Source organism: Bos grunniens, chromosome 7 (genome assembly GCF_055505025.1).
Source record: "Bos grunniens cultivar Pamir isolate PY7600 chromosome 7, Bosgru_T2T1.0, whole genome shotgun sequence".
NCBI classification, from domain to species: domain Eukaryota; kingdom Metazoa; phylum Chordata; class Mammalia; order Artiodactyla; family Bovidae; genus Bos; species Bos grunniens.
This window is the reverse complement of record NC_141171.1, coordinates 48034104-48054244: the sequence shown is the minus strand read 5'-3', so window position 1 is coordinate 48054244 and position 20141 is coordinate 48034104. Positions and strand designations below refer to the sequence as shown.

Sequence of the window (20141 nt, the reverse complement as noted above, 5' to 3'; positions counted from 1 at the left end):
TAATGAAGGACTATAATCAGCCAAGTGACGTGATCCATTTAGGGTTTTAGAAAAACCCCCCTGACGTGGAGGGGACATGGGTTAGAGTTCAGAGGGGGTTAGGAAAAAAGCATCAGGACTCTTTGGGATTCAGACACTGTCTCCAGAGTGCTTCTGTTACTTCAGAGGCAACCTCAGGTTATACAAGTCATGACTGTCCATCAGTAAATTATCTGCACACTGAGTCTGCAGATCCTTGTCATGAGGGGCTCTAGAATGGGACAAGAAATGCTGGAGCACAACACTTTCTAGAAGGGATAAGCCTTGGTAGGTCCTGGTATGGTGGGGACAGCACCAGTTGAGACCCTTCATCTACTGCACAGCTCTTCCAGGGCCTCAACCAGGGCCCTCTGGAGATGCTCTATGCTCAAGGGCAGGTGGAAAATGGACCTGCTCCTCAAAGGTAGGGACAGGCCAGTCTTTCATCTGGGTTCTGAAAGCCCCCAAGCCAAGTGAGGTGCAAGGACTTACCAGTGCCCAATGCTGCCTGACGAAGAGGAGGAGCCAGCCTGGACTCATTGGGCCAAAAGGCAGCATCATGCTGTCTCTGGAGCCAGGTCTCAGAGGGACAGGTGTCAGCCCAGGGGGATCAGGTGTGAGGAAGGGGGTGATCTCCCCTCTAATTCTGCTCCTGAACAACAAGTGACTGAGTCATTCAATCTTAGAGTTAAGGACTGATTTGACATTCACAGTCTGTATTATATCTAAAAGGCCAAGTTCTGGTTGTTTCAAGCTTATTCTTCTATGTATATATTTTTAAAAAAACTTTATGGAAGTGTAGTTCATCTACAATAGACTGTATTTAGTTAAAGCATAGAGATTGATGGGTTTTGACATATTTATACCACTATTGCTACGGACTGAACTGTGTCCACACAAAACTCACATGTTGAAGCCCAGCCCCTCAATGTGGCTGCATGTGGAGACGAGGCCTACAAGGAGATAATTAAGATTAAATGAATAGGAATGTTTTCCTTCAAATAAGAGGAAGAGACAGCAGAGCACTCTATCTCTGTGTGTGTCTCTCTCTGTTTCTGTGTCCGTCTCTGTCTCTCTGTCTTTGTCTCTCTGTCTCTGCCTCTCACCCCTCTGGCATGTGCACACACAGTGGGAAGGTGACTATCTACAAACCAGGAAGAGAGCACACACCACAGCTGGACCATACTGGCGCCCTGATCTAGACTTTCAGCCTCCAGAAGTGTGAGAAAGTAAATCTCTGTCATCTAAGCTGCCCAATCTATGGTATTCTGTTATGGCAGCCTGAGCTAAGATGCTCAGGAAACAACCACTACAGTCAGCGGAACAATTACATCCACCTACCCCAAATTATCTTTTATTCCTTTTATAATAGACTGAAAAACTTTGAACTTGAGACTAGGAAAGAGAAATCTGGTGTAGGAAAAACAAAAAAGTACAAAATACTCCTTAAAATATTTTGTTGCCTATGATGTCCTCATGCCAAATTTTAACTAAGAAAGAAAGCATTATGCAATTAAGGCAGAGCATTCATGGTAATTCAGTCCTGAGCTTTCAATGAGACTGAGTACAGTTGCCAGCTCTGAACTAGTTCTGGTAACCTGTATAAACTTTCCAGCTGAAGCTCAAGAGCTACTTATCAGAAGCCACAGATTCTTGGATCATAGAGAATTCCAGAGAGTTCTGGAAAAGGAAGATTTTGATGCTTTCTGGCCTTTTCCTTCCCTCACTTCCCAGGAATCAGATTCCCTTCTCCTTCTGGACATGCTTTCTTAATCCTTGTTACTCCTCTCTCATATCCACCCCAGGCTGGATCAGGGCAGCTCCCTGAGGGGAGGGCCTCCTGCAGCTGGCTTGGGACCCCTGGGGCCCATGCCCTGTCCAGCAAGAGCTGCTGCTCAGAAATGTTTGTGGAATGAATCCCAGATTAAGTTGAGTGAAAGAGTTGACCAAAGAAATGACAGCCATTTGAGGTCATAGATCGTGATATTTAATGCATATTAGGCAGCCTAGAATGTCATGTAGTAAATTGCATTTTGATTTTTATGAGATCTCTAGGCAGACAGGGCTGGCAGAACAGAGAACTTATTCTAACCTCCCAGAGGAAACAGTCTGAGTGCTGTATCACCAGCTTAAAGGCCTCTCTCTGGTCTAATCCACACTTCCAGCTCCACCTCCCACCTGCCCTGTCCCCACCTGCCCTGTCCCCACCTGATGGTCCAGATACCACGGACCACTTATTAGAACCTTATATATCCTGTCTCTGCTTTTTCCCCTGTTGTCACCCTTTGTAGAGCCAAACTGAAATGGAGTCACTATGTCAGGGACAAAAGGCAGTTGGCCAATGCAAACACATTAAAGAAAATGAAACTTACCCTTACCTAACATAAGTTGTAGGAATTTACAGCTCTTCTCAGAGATCAGCCGAGGATGCCAGCCATTCCCCAAACGCCAAGTCCATTCACACCATCTCCAGACTTCTTGTTCCCCTGACTCAGCTACTTGCTCCAAATAAGGAAGAAGTCCACCAGGTTACCAATCAGCTGAAAAGCACTGACATTTACCCCAGGAAAACCCTTAGGGAGGGAATAATTCAGAACTCGTTGACTCCCTAGCTTTGAGTTTCCTGGTGTGTGGATCAAGACCCTTGCGATAAAACTCATCTTTCTGCTTTGTTTCACTCATTGTGCAGAGAGGTTTTGACATGTTTCACGTACACACTTCCCATTTTGTGCACTGTGGCCTCCAACACAGTCTTTAAGTTCAAGCTCAAAGTGTCCTTTCCTGTGGAGCCTTCTCCCAGCCCATCTCTCACAGCATGTTGCCGCTTGTCTGCCACAGACTCTCCCACATCACTTCCACCATCTGCCTCATTTGTCTTTCATGCTACACAGTGGGCCCCTTGAGGGAGGCTGCTGATCTTCATCATCTTGTAACCCACAGCCTAATCCAGGGCTATGTAGAAAAGGCTCTCTGTAAATACTTGTAGAGTTTAATTGCCCAATAAGCCTTTCTCGCCTTCTTCCCCCATGGAGTAAAGGGCAGAGGCGGTGCGGCTGCAGTGGGATAAGCCAGGCCTCAGGCCTGAGCTTTGGCTTTAAGTTCTGGTTCATCGCCTTCTCTGTTTGTTTTCTATGGCTGTGTCACCAATGAGCACAAGCAAAGCAGTTTTAAATAATACCTGTTTGTTATTTCCTGGTTTCCACAGGCCAGAGGTCCAGGCACAGCTGAGCTGGATCCCCTGCTCAGAGCTAAACAGGGTTGCAGTCAAGGCTTCAGCTGGGTTGAGTTCCTTTCTGGGGCTCGGGGCTTTCAAGCTCATGGAGTTGTTGGCAGAATTCAGTTCCTTGAAGTTGCAGGAGGGAAGCCCAATTCTACTGCTAGCTGTCAGCAGGAATGCATCAACTCCAAAGGCCACCTGTATTCCTTCTCACATGGCTTCTCCAACTTCACAGCCAGCAAGGGAGAGTGCTATTTACATCTAACCTCTCTCATTCTTCTAGTCTCTGACTTCCTCTCTCACCTTAAGTAATCTTAATTACAAATGCACAGTCCCTGCCATATCACATAGACTAATTAGGAAAGTTCTGACCAATCGTATATATAGGTTCAGCCTACGCTTAAGAGGGAGGAATTATGCAAGGGTGAGGTTCAATGGGTTCATCTTAGCTTTCTGCTCACCCCATCTCCTCAGGCTACATTATCTGCTTTTGAATGTCAGTTTCCTCAGCTGATAAATGGATAAATAAATCTACCTTCCAGATCATTGGGAAGATTAAATGAAAGAGCCACTTAATAACTGCAGGTCTCATCCTTTCTTACTATTTTTTTTTTTTCTGGACTGCCTATCTCTTAACTGTTCCTAAGTTATTATGAGAACAGACACCAGCTGGACTGTATGTCTATGAAATGACTCTATAAGATGCTTAGTAACAAATGCAGATTTAAAAAAAAACTAATTGATAATAGCCAGTTATCCAATTTTGGGAGGGCAGAAAGAACTGAGATCATCCAGAATTAGCCCATGCCTCAAATGAGATGATTTTATAAAGACTGAAGTCCAAACTCCCCAAGCAGAAGATTATTCCTATAAAAGGCTTAGCTCATCATTTGTCTTGATAAATGAAAAAGGCTTTTCCACGATGCTTGAGTTTTAATAAACTAAATGCTATGAGGAAGAAAACCCATAGCACTAGGTTTACAAACTAGATGCTCTGATCCCAGAGCTAAGGATGCTGTCGGCTTTCAGGATAGAGTTGATAAGAGGACAAGGCCACGCTGGTGCTCTCAGCTCTCTTTCTCAATCAGTATCTGGCTTGTGCTGACTCCCTGCCAAGCTGCCCAGGGACCTTCACAGTAGTGTCCCATCGGGACAAGTTCTCCTCCAGAAGGTTCTGATTCTTCCCCATGATGCCCACCACTCCTGGGTTCTATCCCTTCAGTGCCTAGTTGGGTGCCTGCACAGGAAAAGCATGAACTATGGTGCTGGAGAAGACCCTTGGACATCAAGGAGATCAAACCAGTCAATCCTAAGGGAAATAAACTCTGAATATTCACTGGAAGGGTTGATGCTGAAGCTGAAGGTCCAATACTTTGGCCACCTGATGCGAAGAGCCGACTCACTAGAAAAGACCCTGATGCTAGGGAAGATGAAGGCAGGAGGAGAAGGGTGACGGAGCGTGAGATGTTTGCATGGCATCACTGCACTCAGTGGACATGAGTCTGAGCAAACTCTGGGAGAGTGAAGGACAGGGAAGCCCGGCATACTGCAGTTCATGAGGTGACAATGAGTTGGACACAACTTAAGTGACTGAACAATAGGAAGAGTGATGAGGTCAGCCAGTGAGAACAGCTGAATATGATAGCCTCTTCCAGGACATCTCTGCACTTTACAGAAGCTTTCAGTGTTATTTAACCAAAGGAGACTTCCTTCCCTCTCAGAGCTTGGGCAGTCCCCTCTGTCTCCCCAAGTGCACAGAGCCACAGCTCCCTGCTGCTAGAGTGGAATGCTACTGCTTACAAGGCTCCACCAGTGGCATACAGCACACCACTTACATAGAAGGTCGTGTTCCATCACTCGGAACCCTGTGGGCCCTGAATGCAGAACGATGCGCAGTTCCTCACGTGGGTCATATGCTTTCTTACCCATAGGCTCAAGACTGAATGGTCCTCGCACTCTCCCTGCTCATTCCTACTCAGTCTTCAGGATGTGATTCAGAGGTTAGCTGCTCCAGGAAGCCCCTCTCCTCTACATTCTGGGATCAGTGCCCTTCCCTATGTTTCCACAGCCCAGTCACAGTATTCATCATGCTGGGGGTGAAACCGCCATACAGGTGGACTGGTCTGTCACTCCCAACAGCTGCTGAACCTGTAGAATCTCCAGTACTGTACTTGACATAGGCTTAACATTCAAAAAACTTCTGGAAGGAAGGGAGAATGGGAGGGAGGGAGGTTGGGAAAGAGGAAGAGACTTTGGGAAGTTGGGAGAGAGGGAGGGAAGGAAGAGAAGAGAAGGGATGACCATAAGGACATTAGATTAGCATGGGCTTGAGGCAGAGCAGTTGGCTGGGAACATGGAGGAGTGACAAGGTCAACCTGAGCTTTGGAGACTTCCTGAAGGAGGAGCAGTCACAGACACTTTGTATCAGCACTTCAGCCTGATGTCAAGGACAGGCAGCCAGTTCTGGCCAACAAGTTCTGCCTCATACCCACTATGAGGCCCTAAATAGTCCTTTCCCCAGGAAAAGTCTCAGCTTCCTGCTTGAATAGCATGTGTTGTAGCAGGCTTCTTGACTTCTGCTGTCTATGAAGAGAAGCTTACTGAGGGTAGGGATGCCCTGAGCCACCAGATGCTAAGCATCCTCTCTGCCCAAAGCCTAGCCCTGAGTTTTCTGCTTGTTACTGAGTCTGAGAGGGCTTGTGATTGGGTCTATGAATGAGCTTCCCAAACCTGAGATCTTGCCAATTAAGACTGAAGTTCACTGCAGCCCCTAAGTGGCCAAACAAACCATAGCAAATGAAAACTGACTGGGAGTGATCAGGAGATGTTTTCTGGGTCAGACTCATCAGTTTCTCCATTAATCTGTTCCATCAACAGCAATGATACAGGATTCTCAGGAGAGGGGTCAGAGAGCGTGGAAAGGTGTCCATGCTGGCTTCACTTAGCGCATCTGACTCATGAATTGGTCTTCACCTGGCATAAATGCCAAAGTAGAGCATTTTGTAGGCAGAACATGGGTTGTCAGGGTCCTGCCTAGCCACGGAAGGGTAGACAGCCCATTCTGTGCTCTCACATCTGCAGAACTCTGCAACAAAGAAAGTGGTTCAATTCACATAGCTGAAAATGCCCAGGAGAAGGGAGGAAAAGGCAGGCCAGGGACCATGCTCTCAGATTGTCATTTACTTTTTAAAATGTTAATTATAAAACATAGACAAAATATGGGAAAATGTTTATAAGAGAATGTTAGATGAAAACCAAGATGCAGATTTGTAGCTGCAGTGTAGTTATAACTGTGCAAACCAACAAAAGGAAAAATCCAGAAACCTCTGTATTAGAACAACTGATAGTGTAGAGTCCTCTGACTGGTAGAATGATTATCATTAAAAAATTCAATTTTCTCCACTTTTCTGATTTTTCTGAAAATTGCCTACATTTTATGTTGTTAAAATATAATTAATTATTTTAAAAATAATCATCTGAGAAAGGGCCCTTAAAGATCATTTAGTTCAGTGGCTGCCAAGCATGTTTTATCTGAGTACCCAGCTGGCTGCCTCAGCATCTCCAGGGAAACTTATTAAATTCGCAAAGATATAGGCCACAGCCCTAGAAAACTTGACATACAAAACCTGGCATTGGACCCAGGAATCTGCGTTCATTTAGCCAAAAATAAAAAGCCCACTCCTGGGCATATAGGCAGAGAAAACCACAATTTGAAAGGATACAGTCACCCCAATGTTTACCGCAACACTATTTATGATAGCCAGGACATGGAAGCAACCTAAGCGTCCCCTGACAGATGAGTGGATAAAGAAGTAGTGGTACATATATACAATGGAATAGTACTCAGCCACAGAAAAGAATGAAATAATGCCATTCGCAGCAACATGGATAGACAGAGATTATCATCGTGAGTGAAGTAAGAGAGTGACAGAGAAAGACAAATATCATTGTTATTCAGTCACTAAGTTGTGTCTGACTCTCTGCAACCCCATGGACTGTAGCATGCCAGCCTCTTCTGTTCTCCACTGTCTCCTGGTCCAAATTCATGTCCATTGAATCAGTGATGCTGTCTAGCCATCTCATAATATGACATCTCTTATATATGGAATCTAAAAAAAGGGTACAAATGAACTTATCTATAAAGTAGAACTAGAATTACAGATATAGAAAATAAATTTATGGTTATCAGGGGGTGAGTGGGCAGATTGAAGATTGGGACTGACATATACACACTGCTATATATAAAATAGATAATAATAAGAACCTACTGTATAGCACAGGGCCCTATACTCAACACTCTAATGGCCTATATGAGAGAATAATCTAAAAGAGAGTGGACATATGCACATGTATAACAGATTCACTTTGCCAGACATCTGAAACTAATACAACACTGTAAATCAACTATACTCAAAAAAAGAGTTTGCCAGGTTCTTTCAAAGTGGACTCAGAGTCATAGGTGGTTGTACCAGTGCAGTCCCTCCTCATACTGCAGAACGAGGAAACTGATGCCCCAGAGAGAGGAGTCACCTGCCAGGTATGAGACATAAACAGGACCAGAACTCAGAACCCATCCTGCAGAGTTCAGTGGGCTCTGAGCAATTAGACAAAGAATTCTGAGCTGCAAGAACTCTGTGCCCCTTCTGTATTTCTTATCCTCGTGTGGTGTGTCTCCGAAGGCAGACCCTTCCGGAATGGCCTGACCCAGGAGACTGCTTAAGAATGCTTACTGGAGTCAACATGCTCTTCTTGTGACCTTTTGTGAACAAAGGCATCCGATCCTCTGGATTCGAAATGTTGATATGGACGAATTGGATAAAAAGCCCCTGATTCTGCCCTCTCTCCCTAAAGGCTGGCATGATGATTTCTGTTTATATTGGCCTTCAGAGAAGAAAGCAAAATTGCTCATCCTCCTTTGATGTGCTTCCTCCTTTTGGTGTATCTGAAAGAGATGCTGGAAGGGCAGGCTGGCCCCAGTCTCCTGGCTAGACCTCAGCTCGTTCGGGGGACTAACCTTCAGCTTGGGAATAGCACAGAAAGGGCAGGAGCAGGGGGAGTTGGCCTCAGAGATGCAGCAGCAATCAAAGCTGCTGAGTCAGTTCTGTGCATGCTCCTGACAATTAGACCATATGCCGTTCAGCCACATTCTCCCCAGCAGGGGCCCGTCAAAGCTGCCTTCTTCCCGATGTATTTCTCATTAAAAGATAACATCAGAGATGATGAGTGTCAAACTCTACACTTTTCTGCCTCCTGTGGACACAGCTGCACCTGGATGGTGCTTCCTTCTCACCTCCTGCAGCATAAGCAGCCCCAACTCCTCTGTAAGAACATTGGGGGTGGGGGGAGGTTAGAGAACAGTTGGGGTTCTGCCAAAGGCTCACTCATATTCCTTCAAAGGAAAAAAAGGGATATTATTGTTGGGATATCTAGTGTCTGGAGCAGGGACAGAAAAGCAGTCAAGCAGCAGGCAGTTCTATGCTCCAGCAATAACAGTGATAATTGTAACAATAATAATAGCTAATACAGTAAGACAGAGTTTCCTTTTATCCTCGTATCTTCCTTCCCTCCCCTCCTCTTTCCTGGTGAAGAAGGTGTCTGTGATAAGACAGTGTAGAGAGACTGAGGCTTTGCTGAAAGTATACCAAATCCCAAGGGGCATCCACTGCCGTATCTAAAGACCCGGCACTGACGGCCAGGAGGAGGCTCTAAGTGACCAGGAGCATTTGTAGCTGTTCTCCTGGGTGAAGATGAGGGTCCCGAGGAGAGGATCCAGGCTTGGCCTGACAGGATAAAAAGAGAGAAAGACTCAACAGCAGGACGACTAGAGAACACAGGAAGAAAGAAGTTTTCTGGAGACAGCCTGCTGGCAGGCTTTATTTATACTGCAAGTGAATCAGGGGGAAAGTCAAGAAATATTTTACACCACCATCTGAATTCAGGGTGCTTAATCTACTTCTCTTTTTGGTGATGGGGTACCTGCCTGACACGTCTGACCTTGCAGACAGACTGAGGGGTTACACAATGACAGTTAGGTCACCGACTCCTTTAACTTTTACTCTGAATTGGTTCAGATACCAAAACCACATGAAAGAGTAAACTCACAACTCCGACCCACTCCTCCACCATCACCAACCAACTCATCTGGAAATTCCTGGGAAGCAGCTGTACTGCACCTGGCCACCTCTACTTAAACACTCTTACCCTCTGAATTAATTATCAATTTACTTCTGGCAACTCACAGCCGCAAGCATCAATCCATTCCACACAAGTCTTACTTTCTTCAAACACCACCAAGATCTGCATACTTGACATTTTTTAAATTAACACACTTTATATTTTAGAACAGTTTTAGACTCATAAAAAAACTGAGCAGAGGAACTACCCCAGAGGTCCATGGGCTAAGACTCTGTGCTCAAATGCAGGCAGACCAGATTTGATCCCTGGTCGGAGAACTAGATCCTACATGCCCCATCTTAAGAATATGTATGCCGCCACTAAATAGCCCACATGCAGCAATGAAGACCTGGCACAGCCAAATAAATAAGGAAACATTAAAAAAAAATAACTCAGCAGATAGAACAGTGTTTCCATATCCCACCTCTTCCTTACACACAGCTTCCCTGTTAACATCTTAGATAAACGTGGTACATTTGTTACAAGTAATTAACATATATTGATGCATTATTGTGAAATAATTTATATTTATACTGTGAACTATGGATGTGAGAGTTGGACTGTGAAGAAGGCTGAGCACCAAAGAACTGATGCTTTTGAACTGTGGTATTGGAGAAGAGTCTTGCGAGTCCCTTGGACTGCAAGGAGGTCCAACCAGTCCATTCTGAAGGAGATCAGCCCTGGGATTTCTTTGGAAGGAATGATGCTAAAGCTGAAACTCCAGTACTTTGGTCACCTCATGCAAAGAGTTGACTCACTGGAAAAGACTCTGATGCTGGGAGGGATTGGGGCAGGAGGAGAAGGGGACGACAGAGGATGAGATGGCTGGATGGCATCACTGACTCGATGGACATGAGTCTGAGTGAACCCCGGGAGTTGGTAATGGACAGGGAGGCCTGGCGTGCTGTGATTCATGGGGTCGCAAAGAGTCGGACACGACTGAGAGACTGATCTGATCTGAACTGAACTACTTTACTTCATGATTCAGTCTTTGTGTTGTACAGTTCTATATGCATGATATCATGTATCCATCATTGTAGTACTGTATGATTCAGCAACCCAATATGATACATATATAGATATAGGTTCAACAGACCCAATAAAATATATTTTATTTATGTTATTAACATTAGATATTACTCAGTTAAAATATTGTTTTACATATACATAGATACTTAAAATAAGAAGTTGGTACACAGGACTTCCCTGGTGGTCCAGTGGTTAAGAATTTGCTTTCCAATGCAGGGGATGCAGGTTTGATCCCTGTCAGGGAACTAAGATCTCACATGCCACAGGGCAATTAAGCCCATGTGCCACAACTAAAGAGAAGCCTGTGCACTTCAACTAAGACCCAACACAGCCAAATAAGTAATAAATAGATATTAAGAAAAGAAATTGACACACAATTATGGAGGCTGACAAGTCCCAAGACCTTCAGCCAGCAGGTGTGACACTCTGGAAAGTTGATGGTATAATTCCAGTCTGAGTTCAAAGGCCTCCAGGTTTAAGACTCAAGAGGTGATGTTTCAGTTTGATCTAAAGGCAGGAAAAGACTGATGTCTTAGTTCAAGGTAGTCAGGCAGAAAAAAAAATTCCCCCTTGCTCAAGGCTGGATTGATCTTTTTGTTCAACTCAGACCTTCAACTGATTGGAAGAATCACCCACATAAGGATGGCATCTGCTTTATTCAGTCTACCTAATTCATTTATTTATCCTATCCAAAACACAGTCACAGACTTGCTGGGAATAATATTTGGCAAAATATCTGGGTACTCCACTCAGCAGTGGCCACAGGACTGGAAAAGGTCAGTTTTCATTCCAATCCCAAAGAAAGGCAATGCCAAAGAATGCTCAAACTACTGCACAATTGCACTCATCTCACACGCTAGTAAAGTAATGCTCAAAATTCTCCAAGCCAGGCTTCAGCAATACGTGAACCGTGAACTTCAGATGTTCAAGCTGGTTTTAGAAAAGGCAGAGGAACCAGAGATCAAATTGCCAACATCCGCTGGATCATCATAAAAGCAAGAGAGTTCCAGAAAAACACCTATTTCTGCTTTATTGACTATGCCAAAGCCTTTGACTGTGTGGATCACAATAAACTGTGGGAAATTCTGAAAGAGATGGGAATACCAGACCACCTGACCTGCCTCTTGAGAAACCTATATGCAGGTCAGGAAGCAACAGTTAGAACTGGACATGGAACAACAGACTGGTTCCAAATAGGAAAAGAACTAGAATAAATAATCCTAAAATTTATATGAAATCACAAAAGAGCTGGAAGCAAAACCTTCCAGACTTCAAATAATATTACAAAGCTACAGTAATCAAAACAGCATATATTGGCACAAAAACAGACAAATAAATCAGAACAGAACACATAAATGGGACCGGGTAGAGAGCGCAGAAATAAATTCACACCCCTGTGGTCAATTAATCTTTGGCAATGTGGATGAAGTATCCCATCACTTCATAGCAAACAGAAAGGGAAAAAGTGGAAGCAGTGACAGATTTTTCTCTTCTTGGGGTCCAAAATCACTGCAGAGAGTGACTACAGCCATGAAATTTGAAGATGCTTGCTTCTTGGAAGGAAGGCGATGCCAAACTTAGACAACATATAACAAAGCAAAGACATCACTTTGCTGACAAAGGTCCATATAGGCAAAGCTGTGGGATTTCCAGTAGTCACATACAGATGTGAGAGTTGGACCATAAAGAAGGCTGAAAACTGAAGAACCCATGCTTTCAAATTGTGGTGCTGTAGAAGACTTTTGAGAGTCCCTTGGACAACAAGGAAATCAAACCAGTCCACCCTAAGGGAAATCAACCCTGAATACTCATTGGGAGGACAGATGCTGAAGCTGAAGCTCCAATATTTTGGTCACCTGGTGCGAACAGCTGACTCATTGGAAAAGACCCTGATGCTGGCAAAGATTGAAAGCAAAAGGAGAAGAGGGTGGCAGAGGATGAGAAGTTTGGATGTCATCACCAATTCAGTGGGCATGAACTTGGGTGAACTTCAGAAGATGGGAAGGGACAGGGAGGCCTGGTGTGCTGCAGTCCATGGGGTCACAAAGAGTCAGACACAACTTAGCTACTGAACAACAACACAACAATGTAGATGGACCTAGAGATTATCATACCAAGTAAAATGAGTCAGAGAAAAAATATCACATGATATCACTTACATGTGGACTCTAAAAAAAGATGTAAATGAACTTATTTACAAAACAGAAACAGACTCACAGACCTAGAAAACAAACTTATACTTACCAAATAAAAGTGGGGGGAGGGATAAATTAGGAGTATGGGTTTAATAGAGACACACTACTGCATATAAAGTAGATAAACAATAAGAACCTGCTATATAGCCAGGGAACTATATTCAAAATCTTGCAATAGCCTATAATAGAGAAAAGTCTGAAAAAATACATATATGTATATGTAAAACTGAATTACTTTCCTCTACACCTGAAACTAATGCAACACTGTAAATCAATTCTACTCCAATTAAAAAAAAATAGTCATAAGAAAAGACATCACTTGTCACAAGGGAATTCCAATGAAATGAAAAAAATGAAGTACCATTACAAACCTATTGTGTTGTTTGCTTCATAGTCTTGTCTGACTCTTTGAGACCCCATGGACTGCAGCATGCCAGGCATTCCTGTCCTTCATTATCTCCCAGAGTTGCTCAAACTTACATCCATTGAGTCAGTGATGCTAACCAACCATCTCATCCTCTGTCACCCCCTTCTCCTCCTGACCTCAATCTTTCCCAGCATCAGGGTCTTTTCCAATGAGTCAGCTCTTCGCATCAAGTGCCCAACGTATTGGAGCTTCAGCTTCAGCATCAGTCCTTCCAATGCATATTTGAGTTGATTTCCTTTACGATTGATTGATTTGAGCTCCTTGCTCTTCAAGGCACTCTCAGCACCTATTAGAATGGTTAAAATCCAAAAAACTGGCAGCCCCCAAATGCTAGTCAGGCTCAAGAGGAATGCATTCAGTATTCATGGGAATACAAATGGTAAAATCACTTGGGAAGACAGTTCAGCAATTTCTTTCAAAACTAAACATAAGACTCAGCAATTGTGCTCCTAGGTATTTACTCAATTGTGTTCAAAGTATAAGTCCACACAAACATCTGCCAGGGCATGTTTATAGTGCTTGCATTCACAGGCACAAAGCTGGAAACAACCAAGATGCACTTCAGTAGATGGATGGATAAACAAAGGAAAGCAGTACTTGGAGGAGGGGGAGAAGTGGGTGAGTCTGTGCGATCTCCACTACTACATAAGAGGTCAAAGCCACACCTTTTGCAAGTCAGTGGTTTTACTGGAATCTGCAGGATATCTATGCTATTTTTATGCTCAGAAAGCTGAGCACAATCAGTCTATATCTGGAATGCATTTGGCACTTCCTGGAAAGTAGTAGGGGAGACTGCATGTTAGAACACTTTCCCTTTCCACAGATCCCATAAATCAGAGGGAGGGGCGTGTTGCCCTCCTGAGGTGATGTCTAGGAGTTGTTGGGTTCACGTTCTCTATCCTATCTTTCCATCTGCAGCAGGTTGGTGGAATAACCAAAGTCTGACTTGGAAGGTACCAAAAGACACACCACATAGTTCAGTTCAGCTCACCCAACACTTGATACCTTCTGTGTTACCAAACTAGTCTTAAGACTATCTTTCTCCCTGTCCAGGGTCATATTGTGGATTTTTAAGGACTCAAATGTAGGCTGCATTGAAGTGAACTAAAGGTCCTCACTGAATGCAACTTTCTTATTAGGGAGAATTAAGACATTAGTTGGAGAAGGAAATGGCAATCCACTCCAGTATTCTTGCCTGGTGAACCCTATGGACAGAAGAGCCTGGCATGCTACAGTCCAAGGGGCTGCAAAGAGTCAGACATGACTTAGTGACTGAATAACAATGACAAAACATTAGTACCCACTGTCAAGAGACAGGAGGACTCAGGTTTCAGGGAAGAAGGGATGGAGGCATTAGGATTTGGCAAGAGAAAAGTCTAGAGCTCAAAGATGAGATGTGTAAATTTAAGGCTGGAGGGCTCCTTAGATCTAGAGGCAAAAGGTGGGCTTCAGATAGAATGTGGATTTCTAAAACTTCACTGAATCTCTGTTTGCTAACATGTTATTTGCACTCAGGAGATTCTGAAAGAATATTTATCTTGATAATTTTAAGGACTAGCAAGGGGACTTGCTTAATATTACCAAAGGAATTCATTGTAGGTCTAGATCAAGGACTCAAGTGGTCTTTCATTTAGACTGTGTGACTACCTCTGACCTCACTTCCTGAGGTGTAAATAACCTTTCAACCGGCCTCTTAGGATGTGATAGAGGAGTGGAAAATGCCTTGAGATGAGAAGAGTAAGAGAACTGTGATACATGAACTCAGTGGTAGAGAAAAGATGACATGCCTGAGTCTGAGAAAGGGAAGACTAGAATATTTGGGGAAGCAGCAGGTTCACTGGGGAGGTGAGCAAGTAGTGCCCAAAGAGGTCTTAGGGAGTCACTCACGGAACAGGCAGGAGGGAAATGAGCCTGAAAGGCGCTGGTGCAGCTAGCCTGCCACAATGACTTGACTTTCTAGTTTGCTGAGGCACATCTTCACCTCTAGTGACAGACAACTTGAGGCTTCAGTAGGGCATTTATTACACATCAGTTCAGGTTAGGTGCTTTTCATTCCATTCTGGCCAAAACTGATTTGATATTTTTCTGATGTAAATTAGGTTGGAGTACTCTGGGAAGCCAATTCTGTCCTCCAAGTTCAGTTTTCAACACTCATATTGGTTTCTGTCACTGGTAGATCTAACGTGACTGGTTGAGTATGCCTCATCATAAAACTGATAAAATAGACTATTTTCCCTGAAAAAGGAAAGAGCAAGAAGCCATATTATAATTCACTGAGTTGATATCTACTAGGGACATGTATAACATATTCAGGTGAATTGTGGGATATAAAGGTCCTTGGAAGAAATGCTACCTGTAGCTCTCTATAGAAAGACCTAACTTCTCAATCAGCTATGATAGCTTGTCCAAATCATACTAACTCACTGGGAATTTCTTAAAAGGAGCCTTATATCCTAAGACAAAGAGTTGATTACCAGATGTGAGGTGAGTGGTCACAGTGTAGATCAAAGACCACTGAAGAGAAAGTGGAGATCGCTGACCCAGACAGACAGGAAGTTCCTTTTGTAAACTTGAGCAAGCGCCCTCCTCTCTCTGCACTGCCTGCCTCTTCACACAACTGAGGGGATGGAGGAGACGCAGGGGAAAAGCAGGTTTCAGCTCTCACTCCTCCTTCAGTGATGTGATAGTAGCTCCTGGAGGTGGATGCAGCCATCATTCCAAAGCCGGTGACAAAAGCGTCCTGATCATCTCTACCAGCTAAGATAGAAGAGAACAGATCTCATTGTCTTGGACTATATCATTTTCACGAGGTCAGCCTGTGATCTCCACCCAGAAGGTGAATTTGTTACTTATGGGCTTGGTGAGCCATACAAATCTAAGTTGAAATTCTGCCTTCTTTTTTTTTTTTTGAAATTCTGCCTTCTTACAAGCTGTGTGACTAACTCAATCTTCTGAGCTCTATAAAGTAGGAAAGATAATTATACAGACTCCCTGGGGCCACTGTGTAAATGAGACAACTATATAAAGGGGCTTCTGCGTGCTCAGCCACTCGGTTGTGCCCAACTCATGTGGCCCCATGGACTGTAGCCACCAGGCTCTTCTGTCCATGGGATTTCCCAGGCATGAATACCCAAGTGGATTCTCATTTCCTTCTCCAGGGGATCTTGCTGACCCAGAGACAAAACCCAGATCTCATGCCCCTCCTGCATTGGCACTCATTACTACTGAGCTACCTGGGAAGCCCTAAAGTGGCTTACCATATTGTAAATGTTATTAACAATGAAGATGTTATTACTTCTATTAACACCAGTATACTCTCTCCAGACTTCTTTTCAAAACATATCTTCAGGGCTTGATATACCATGCTGGGCACAAGGCTAAGCACAAGGGTGCAGTGAAGCCTTCAAACGCCTTGTGAAAGCGAAGGAGCCCAAAGTGAACAATTTTCAAAAGTGCTTTAGGAGAGGCTGGAAGAGGTACAGTGGTAAATCAGAGGAAAGGAAGAGAATTCAGCTTTGCTGTAGAAATCAGGGAACATGTCATGCAGTTGGAACTGTAGCTCTGAAGGGCGAGTTCACCATATATGTAAAGAATAAACATGTTTTGGCCAGAGGTGACAACAAAAGTCAGCAGCCTGGACTTGCTTTGGTCACTGAGGGGGCACTTAAGTCAGGAATCTGGTGGCATGACTTGCATGGTGGGCCATGGGATAAACTCAAGGAAGATGAAATTATTTCAGTCCATCCAAACCCTCTGTTCCCTCCAAACAGAGGTAGTTTTACCCAAAGCAAAGGAAGCTTATGATTTAGATCCTGGAAGGGGTCTATCAATCTCTGCACACTGTCATATGTTTCTGTGAAATTTGAAAAATCAGATATTTGAACCACAAATGGTTGCGACTACTATCTTCCCACTCCAATCTCCCTCTGTCACTTGCCTGTTGTTTGGGTGGTACTGGAGTAGCTGTGACAATTTCTTTTGGATCTAGCTCAGGAGAAGGTGACTTCTGAGCACATTTAGTTTAGGTCTAGTGGGATACGTTTAGGGAAGGCACCATTGTCTCCCTGCAGAGTTACTGCTAGCCATCTGGTGGGAGAACGCAATCCAGGTACACTGCTGCTGCTCTGCCCGCTCACCTGGACCCACGACAGTGAAGGTGAGGCTACCTGCACAGACATGGGCTTCCGGGGCCTGGCACTGGGAGTATGCGAACAGGAGAGGAGGAATAAGGTTTCAAATACAGAGCCAGAAGCCAATTCAGGAAAACTTCTTCATCAGATGTGCAAAATTCTAAGTGGAGAGTTTGGTTTTCAACGACACCTTGTCATGATGGTCAGGGATGCAATTACAGTTATACCATGCACGTTCTCCCCTTTTCTGAATGAAATTGTGTGGAATAGAATTTTACTGAGTGCCTCGGTTATAGGACACAGCCTGAAGCAGCTCAACAAGCAGTGAGGCATCTGTGTGAAGTTGTATATTTTATGTATGCTAACTATAATAAAACATATCTTTTTCAACCAACTGTGCTAGAAGACTGAATTATCTTCCTAAGACAGCTACAAAAAATATTATAAAATTGTCATCAATATGAAGAGGTATTGAGTAGACAGGCATAAACTGAAGGAAAAATTATTCAAGAGGTATGTCAGTCAGTTAATAAAAATAATGTCACTTTATGTGTCATATTTTTAAAATTTTTAGATTAGATCTCTTTCCTCATTCTAAATAAATACTCACTTTTATATCTAATTTTATACTTACAAGCTTTTCTTAAAGAAGACTGTTCAATTGTGTAAGGTTCAGATGCCCTAAGACCTAGACTGGCTCCTGTCCACAGGATGAGTCTTTCTGGAAGCACCCGCTTTCCCAGAAGAAGCTGTTGAAAATCTTCATAGACTTTTCACTATGAAAATCTTAAAAAAAAAAAAAAAAAACAACCCACAAGGCTCCCTTCTGCCCCCCTATGGTCTCCAATTTCCCCTCTCCTTTCCAATTCAATTTCCCCTCTCCTTTCCAATTCATTCTTGATTCTCCATTCCTTTGTTCTAGCCCTCCCCTGTCACGCTGGCTTGCTTTTCTTCTCTGCTTTCTCTCATGCTATAGCCTCTCAACCAGAGAGGAGCAGAAACTTCATGCAGATCTCCAAAAGGATTCCACAAATACTCAACATTTCCTGGGCACCACCTTATTCAGTCTTCAGGTGTTTCTCTTTCTATAGGTCTGTGGCAGACACCCTTTCCTCAGCCTCTCCTTCCTTGCAAAGAGAACCTTATTCTATAGGCAGCAGCAGGCTCGGGGAAGACTGGCATTTTCACCTCCCTGGGGTAAGCTGATGAGGTCCCCAGTCATCTCTGTTAGACGTGGGTATGTGACCCAATGTGACCAGCAAGACTAAGGGGACATCTACTGGAGGGCCTTCTCTTTCATAACAAAAGAAAGAATACTGCATGAGAAAGGTCCCCTTGGCTACCCCTGCCCTACTGCCTGCCTGGGATATTATTTAGGAATATGTTGCTTAAAACTTCAGTCATCATCTTGTCACTCTTAGTGCAAGGCCAGGAGGACTGCAAGGTGTAGACACAGAGCCCTGACACTGCTAATCCTCTGGAAAGTGAAAGTGAAGTCGCTCAGTCGTGTCCGATTCTTTGCAACCCCATGGACTGCAGCCTACCAGGCTCCTCCGTCCACGGGATTCTACAGGCAAGAGTACTGGAGTGGGTTGCCATTGCCTTCTCCAGGAGATCTTCCCAACCCAGGGTTGGAACCCGGGTCTCCTGCATTGCAGGCAGATGCTTTACCATCTGAGCCACCAGGGAAGCTCAATCCTCTGAGTTAACCCCGAAACCACTTATCCTCAGACTTCTTGTATTTTTCGTAGACAAGAAATATCCTTGCAGATTTAAGCTACCTTTACTCTTTGCTGTTGTTAATTGCAGCCAGAAGTCATTCTAACTGATATAAGTACACAGCACAGAGTTTATACCAGACCACAGTCACTTTCAGCTTGGCCTAGTCCTCTATGGTCCTCTGTCTGGAAGACCTATTATTCTTATTTAGCAGACTGCTTATGCTGGTGATGCAGCTGGGAAACACTTTACTGAAATGTTGCCAGGGCATGCTGTTCCTTATGTTTCTGGCCACTTCCTTTAGTCTTCAGCAAGGTCTTACAATAGATAAGCTTAGGCTAAAGTAGATTCTAAGAGTGGAGAGAAATGACATTGTAGCTTTACTAAAATGGGCCTTTTTTGCTCATGCCCTTTCTCTTCTTTCTAAATGAATATGTTATGATTACTAACCCGTTCCTTCTTCACTATTGAGTAATGGTCTGGTTTAGAAATTAAAAAAAAAAAAAATAACTGTCTCTTAGCCAAAGGCAGTTAATGAAATTTCTGTGCCAGGGATCCTTATTTGCACGGGCTCCTTCTAAGGCTGTGTGTTCTTGGTTTCATGGGACTGAAACAACATAGCAGATGGAGGCATGGAACACTATCTAGGCTTTTACTCTCTATAGACAGGTGTGATCGTGATGCTTCAGGCAGGGTCAGTGGACTATCAACTCTACCTCTGCCTGGCCCCTAGGAATACTTTGTCTCTTCTGGATCACTTTTCAGCATCAGAACTATGATGGTTAATTGTTTGTATCAACTTGCCTAGGCCATGATACCTGGACTTTGATCAAGTAAGTAAGTGAAATGAAGTTGCTCAGTTGTGTCTGGCTCTTTGTGACCCTGAGGACTATAGCCCACCAGGCTCCTCCATCCATGGGATTCTCCAGGCAAGAATACTGGAGTGGGTTGCCATTTCCTTCTCCAGAGGATCTTCCTGACCCAGGGATCGAACCCAGGTCTCCAGCATTGCAGGCAGATGCTTTAACCTCTGAGCCACCAGGGAAGCCCCAGACTTTGATCACACATTAGGCTAAATGTCTGTGAAGGTATTTTTAGATGAGGTTAACATTGAAATCAGTTGACTTTGAGTAAGGCAGCTTACCTAAGATGATGTGTGTGGGTCTGATACAATTATAGTTGAAGGCTTTAGGAGAAAAAAGACAGTGATGCCCCCAGGTCTGCCTCTAGAC

At 43.9% G+C, this 20141-nt stretch overlaps 1 long non-coding RNA gene across 2 annotated transcripts in view; it reads right to left on the bottom strand.

The window, feature by feature from the left end:
- The window catches only part of LOC147369416 (uncharacterized), a 133309-nt gene that overhangs the window by 18382 nt on the left and 94786 nt on the right, over window positions 1–20141 (bottom strand). Inside the window, exon 1 of one of the 2 annotated variants that reach the window (XR_015167446.1) lies at window positions 2397–7331. The exons of the other annotated variant lie outside the window; for it this stretch is intronic. This is a non-coding gene — a long non-coding RNA (uncharacterized LOC147369416). Of the gene's footprint in view, window positions 1–2396; window positions 7332–20141 lie in introns of those variants that run through there. 2 annotated transcript variants of the gene reach the window in all.